Below are 7,013 nucleotides of genomic sequence, written 5' to 3' on the forward strand. Positions count from 1 at the left end.
GGTTGAAGTTTTGTTTATTTTTTAGTTCATAAAAAAGGAAGGGGGTATCACTGAAATCTCTCTGGAGTCCTGCAATTCTGGCTTTGCAGCTGTCTTGTGAAAGGATTCCAAGGAACTCACTCTACCCTTGCTGTCCATGGAGATCTTAGCACGGGGCGTCCATCCCAGCTCTATCCCTCACTATGAGGGGACCGTTACTGAACCACTGGGGATTCTTCTTTAGAGGGAAACAGCAGCACACCCCCACCAGGGGAGTCGTCTACCAGTCTGGGACCAGGGACAAAAGTGCAAAGAGCTCATCCACAGCCTCTCCTGATTTTCCCTTCCTCAAGCAGGACCTGGCCAAGAGCCTCTGATCCTGAAGAGCCACGCTATTTTAAACCAAACACTAGGTTTGCAGAAATGCATATTTCAGAGAGCCACCGTGCACAGTGAGAAGGCTGTGCCTTTTGTGGAGATGGCTTTCTGTTCCTGCTGCTTCTAGGAGTGATCTTCTTTCTTCTTTCTTATCACAGAGGCTCAGAACAAGTTTTCATTGTTATCTGGAAAGACAGTCCCAATTCTTCTTGTGCCCTGAGAAAGAAGCTGCCAGTGTGGGACGCTAGCCTCATCTCCAGCAGGAGGAAAGTTTGGCAGTGCCAGACCGGTGCAGAGACCGAGACCTGGGACGCCAGACCCGCCATTCCCAAATCCCGCTGGCCCTCTGCAGCCCCACCCCTCTGCAGCAGTTCGGGCAGGTGGGCCCAAAGCCCTGTGCTCTCCCACAGGCAGCTGGCAGGTTCTCTCAGCACAGGCAGCCTCTGAGGCCTGCAGGCAAGGCCCTGGCGGGGCTGTGGCACAGGGCTGGGCCCAGCACCTGCAGGTCTGCTCCCCGTGCACTCAGGGCCCCAGGTTGGGGTAAATGCAGCACAGGATTCACCTTGGAAATCCATTGAGAGTGGCTTTCTGAAAATGAGAGGACAGCGTTTAACGCTACAGTCGCAAAGACAAGCCAGGTGCAGTCCTGACAGCACACGCTCTGGGTCAGGAAGACTTCAGTGTTGTGAGTTACCACCAGAGCGGAATGACACAAAGATGGCCAAAGAAGACAAGGGAAGGGAGGGCGTGAGCACTCACCTGATGTGGCTTCCAGCACACCCCCTCGCTGCAGCTGCAGCACCACTGTCTGGTCTGCATGCCGACTCGCCCTCCAGTTCCACAGCCTCTCCCCTGTGCCGTCACTCTGTCCCCAGCCCAGAGCCCAGGCAAATCAGCTGTACTGAGATGGAGTTAAGTCTCAATTTGAGAATTGTTTGCCACCTGTCTTTTGGGATGTACTAAAATTGCATAGAAGATCCCAAGAAGTACTCCAAAAAGAGTACTCAGTTGAAGAACTGTGCTGTCATTATGAGGCCAGACAGCCGCAGCCTGTAGAACCCCTTGCTGAGTTCCACTGCAGTGGCACGGAGGCGTCTGTGCGTGCCTTCCTGTATTGAATGCTTCTTATCAGACCGCTCATTTCATTTATGCTTCAAAGAAGCCCCAGGTGCGGTGAGCTCACATCCAGTTACACATGGGCGGATTAGAGAAGGAAACTGTCGAAGGCCACATAGCTCAGCAGAGTGGCACACAGGAGTTTGGGCCAGGTCTGTTATGATTCCAAAGCCTACCCTCATTGCACTGTGCTACCTGTCATCCGAGTGCTAGTAGCCGGCCTCTCTCACCTCTGCCTCTCAGAGCTAGCCGCCTCAGTGTCCTGTGTGTGTCCTACAGAGAACTCTAGCAGTGCCTTCCCCCAGAATGCTCCATCTCTGCTTTGAGGAAGCCAACTAGCAGCTCTGATGAGTACTAAGAAGAGCTGTGACCAGCCTTGGCTGTGGCAGTCCGAGTGCAGCTCACTGTGTCCCACCAGGGGCCTTCCTGCTCGCTCATCTACGTGCTTGTGTGGAGCAGTGTAAGGACCACTCCCGAATGCCACAGGATGAGTCTCGGCGCTCCCAAGTCCTGGGAAGGAAGTGGCAGTGGCAGAACCAGTCAGTGCCCACACACGCTCTACCTGGAAGAGCGCTGGCCCCTCCACCCCCAGAGGTTTGGATGTCTCTCTGCATCTTTCCAGACTAAATAATAAATCCATTAGCTGTTGACCTTGGGGAGACATTGCAAAGACCACTCTAAAACAAGAAAGTCAAAGTGCAGCACACCAACTGCTGTGGCACAGAATTTCCTTCCAAATAGCAGATCCTCCCCTGTGAGTGCTTGGGAGAAGCTGAGCAAGTGCTAAATAACCAGCTCATGAATCAATCCCCTGTCCCACCACAGAGGAAAGGGGCCCTTCCTACAGCCTGTGTCAGGAACATTTGTCTTCTGATTATTATTCATGAACCTAGTCCAGGATTCTTTTCCAAGCTGTAAATGTTATGCAATAAATTATACTTTTGGAAGAAGCACAAAGAACCCTTAGTTTTATTCACCTGAAAGTTGGCATGATGAGTGCAAGAAAAGTTGTTTCTCTGTGTAGGGGATCTTAGCAGGTGTTAAAAGTTTTCTTCCAAGAAACATATTATATCATGGTTTCTATGATATTGCAGTGAATTGCAGAGAGTTTGGGTCCATGAGGTAGTTTATATATTTTCAGGCAATGATTTGTAAGTAATAAAATGTGATTACTCTCACTTTCTGTTTTCTGGGTGTTCTGCGAGGAAGAAGGAGGCAACCTTGTGCACACTACTCCTTGACCTTCAGACTGATTGCTTGATGGACTGACAAATGGGGCAGCTTTGGATTCATGATACGTTGCCCTCAGCCCTTCCCCCAAACTTTGCTTCAACTACTCTAAGTATAAATTAAATTTTGTAAATCAAGTTAGGTGCCATTCACAGTATTAAAATAACTGTTAAACTATAATAACAGGCAACCCCAGAATCTCAGTGATTTAGCACAATCAAGGTTTATTTCTTGCTCATAACTCATACAATGCAACTGCTGGTAACAGGGAAGGGGGCGGTGGCCCTGTCACTTAGCCATTCAGGGATCTGGTCTGAGGTAGGCCCTCTACCATCTCCAGCACTTCCCTCCAGGGCAGCGCTGGGCATGCAGGGTGGCACGGGAGTTAGGGGCCAAACCCGGAGCTGCCATAAACCCTCCACCCAACTCCCAACCAACTCCACAGCCAGAAGGCAGTCCTAGGGCTCCCTCTGGATGCCAGGAGTCTGGAAGTGAAGTCCTTAGCTGGTCAGTCACTTCCCTACAACTGCGTTTTGTGGGAAAGGAGCCCAAAATGTTGGAGACCAGAGTGTGAGTCAATGATGTTAGGGCCCTCATTGATTTGCCGTCAAATAGTTTGTGTATGGTGAAATCTAAATCCACAGGACTTTTCTGCACACTCCATAATGGCCTAAAGCGCCTGCTCCGTCTCCCCCACTTCCTGAGCCCTATGTCTCCTGGCTGACTTCTCCACTGCTAGCCAGTTAGGATACACACAGTACTAGATGCTGCGCCCTCTACTGGACATGATGAAAACATAATTTGAAACCTCAAATAGCCAAAGGGTTAAAAGAGTCCCTGGAGACCGAATGAACTCCCACACCTGGAAATCACAGCAGTGCTAGCCCGCTGATCTGTCCACCTCAGAAGTCGAGTCCCTCCGCCTCTCTACACCTCAACACCTCAAGTTTCCTCGTCTGTAAACATGGACTGGACTGAGGTCACCTGAATCTAAGGTCCCTGGGATGTCCTTTGTCCAGTTCTGTGTCCGATGGTCCTGTGCCAGCTGCTGCTGTCTCTCCACGTCCTCCTTATGTGGACTTTTGTATTAGATGCAAAGTTAAGTCATTAAAGAAAATTAAAAGATAAAGCCACAAACTGGTCCCTGAAGGCAAAACAGATACCTGATAAAGGACTTGTATCCAAGTATACAAAGAAATCAAATAAATAATAAGAAAATCCAATTTTCAAATGAGCACAAGGTTTGAGCACTTCATCTGAGAAGAGTTATGGATGGCATATTAGCATGCAAAAAGCAGTCTGATGTCATTAGCTGTTACACCTCCTGGAATGACTAACGTCAGAAAAGCACAGCAAGTGCTAACAAGGCCACAGGGCAGCCAGCAGTCTCCAAGCACGGACAGGACTGTGAGATGCTACATCCACTTTAGGAAATGGCTGGAATGTACACGCAGACGCACCGTATAGTCCAGCAGCCCCATGCCTATGCATTTACCCAATGAGATCAGCATGTATTTGGAACCACCTCACACCCATTAGGATGGCTACCATCCAAAACAAAACAAAGTAAGCAGTGTTGGTGTGCACGTGGAGAAGTTTGAGCCCTTGTGTACTGCTGGTAGGAATGGAAAATGGGGCGGTCCTCACAGAAAACAGCATAGTGGTACCCCCAAATTAAAATTAGGATTCCCTGTGATCCAGCAATTCCATTTCCAGGTGTATATCCCAAGAGAATTGAAAGCAGGGGCTCAAAGAGACCTTGTTCTCTCTGTACATCCCGTGTTCTTAACAGCACCATCGACAACAGCTAAAAAGTGGAAGTAACCCAAGGGCCCATCGGAGGACGAATGGAAAAGCAAAATCTGAGGATGCCTACAACGGAGCGGTGCTCAGGCTTCGAAAGGGAAGAGATTCTGACCCATGACCCGACGTCAGTGAACCCGGACGACGTGATGCTAAGCCAGCCAGAAAAAGAAAAGGACAGCAGCACGTGTGCACTGCTGTGAGATCCCTGAGCAGCCAGAATCCCGGAGAGGGAGCAGCAGAGGCTGCCGGAGTGAGGCAGAGGCGGGAGCACGAGTCACTGCCGGGCGCTCAGCAGCTCAGCTTCATAAGGAAAGAGCTACGGCGATCGGTGACAGGGGTGGCTGCACAGCATTCGGAATTTATTCAATGCCACCAAACTGGATGCTTAAAAATGCGTACGATGGAAGTCTTATGTCTATTCTACCACGATAAAAAATTTTTTTAAACAAAAACTTACATTGACACAAAAACCTGCAGGTAATTAAAAATAGACCGAGCTGGATTATGTCAAAGTTAGAAACTTTGGTGCTGGTGATGGGACCTGCACTGGGGCACAGCAGGAGGAGCAGCTGCCTGCGACACCAGAACCCCAGATGGGTGCCCACTCGAGTCCCGGCTGCTCCTCTTCCAATCCGGCTCTCTGCTGTGGCCTGGGAAAGCAGCAGAAGACGGCCCAAGTGCTTGGGCCCCTGCCACCCGTGTGGGAGACCCAGAGGAAGCTCCTGGCTCCTGGCTTTGGCCTGGCCAAGTCCTGGCCATATTGGCACCTGGGGAGTGAGCCAGTGGATGGAGGATCTCTCCCTGTCTCTGTAACTCTGAGTTTCAAATAAATAAATACATCCTTAAAATAATTTTTAAAAACTCTTTCGTGCTACACATGATACCATTGAAAAAATGAAAGACATGGGGCTGGCACTGTGGCGAGCTGGAGGAGCTGCCACCTGTGACAGTAGCCTCCCATATGGGCGCTGACTCAAGTCCCAGCTGCTGCACTTTTGATCCAGTTCCTTGCTAATGTGCCTGGAAAAGCAGCAGAGGATGGCCCAAGTGCTTGGAGACCCAGAAGAAGCTCCCGGCTTTGGCCTGGTCCAGCCTTGGCCATTGCAGCCATTTGGGGAGTGAACCAGCAGATGGAAGATCTCTCTCTCTCTCTCTCTCTCTCTCTCTCTCTCTCCCCCCCTCCCTCTCCTGTAACTTTCAAATAAAATAAATACATCTTTTTTTAAAAAAAGTAAGTAAAAGATGAAAAGATAAACCATGTAATGGGAAAACTGGCAAATCTTGTATCTGATAAGGGACTTACGTCTAGAACATTTTAAAAACTCTTACACTCCAATAACAAAAAGAAATTTTAAAATGGGCCAAGGATTTGAATAGACATTTCTCCAAAGGCCACACACAAGTGACCAAAAGCACATGAAGCAATACTGAACACCACCAGTTCAGTATTAGAGAAATACAAATCGAAATCAGGAGCTCCCACTCCACACCCACCGGGACGGCAGGTGCACAATAACAGGTGCCGGGTAGGATGTGGAGAAATCAGGGCCTCCCCAGTATACTGCCGGTGAGAAGCAGAAACTGCTAGTAAGGAGCGAATAGGTAAGTAGCAACATGCCCATTTGATGGAACTTATTCAACCTCAGAGATGCGTGCTTACGCAGAATTTGACACCAGACAGCCACACAGTGAGTGAACCCAGCACGACAGGGAGTGCACAGGCAGAAGGAGCTCAACTGTGAGCTGGGGGAGACGGATGCCTGCTGTGGGGCTCTGTGCCTGGATGGGGCAGGGGGCTGGGAGATTCTGCCATGAAGGGGACTGGGGGGTGGGGGTGCCCGTTTTGACAGTGCAGACTGGAGGTGGTGCAGGCCTCGACCCTTGGCCTTGCCTTTCCCCAGGGACGCTCAAGCTGTTGCAACCCCCCCAGCAAGTCCCTGCTCCCCATCCCCTGCTGGGTGGGGCTCAAAGCGCCCGGTGGACAGCTCGGCGCCAACCGTGCCTGGGTAGGGAATTGGCCCCCTTCCACTCTTCAGCCACTCCAGATGCACCCAGAACGTGCACCCACCCCCAGAAGGCCGGAGAGCCCTAATAACGCCCGGGTCGGCCGTGGGGGCCGGGCTGCAGGCTGTGTCTCCTCCCCAGGAGCACTGAGAACGCAGTCACTCTGGCTTCACTTGCCAGAGGTGGGAAAGCACCCAGCCAGGGAGCCAGAAAACCTGGGTTCCGACCCTAGTTTGGCCCCTCGGTGAGTTGACTTCTCTCCAGGCCTCGGTTTCCCAGTGGGGATGGTCGCAGTGCAGTGGGAAGCGCTTGCGCTTGCGCTAAGGCAGGTGAGCCGGCCAAGGCTGTGTCTGGGACAGCTGGGAACGCGTCCCCAACACTTCCGTCCTCGGTGCCCTCCCTGATGCAGGTGAAACGTGCTCAGCGGGGCTCCGAGGCCAAGATAAGAGCAGCGGCTGGCTGCGGGCAGCAGCCACGCCAGGCAGGGGCGAGGCTCGAAC

The sequence above is a fragment of the Oryctolagus cuniculus genome, chromosome 15, assembly GCF_964237555.1.
Source record: "Oryctolagus cuniculus chromosome 15, mOryCun1.1, whole genome shotgun sequence".
NCBI lineage: Eukaryota > Metazoa > Chordata > Mammalia > Lagomorpha > Leporidae > Oryctolagus > Oryctolagus cuniculus.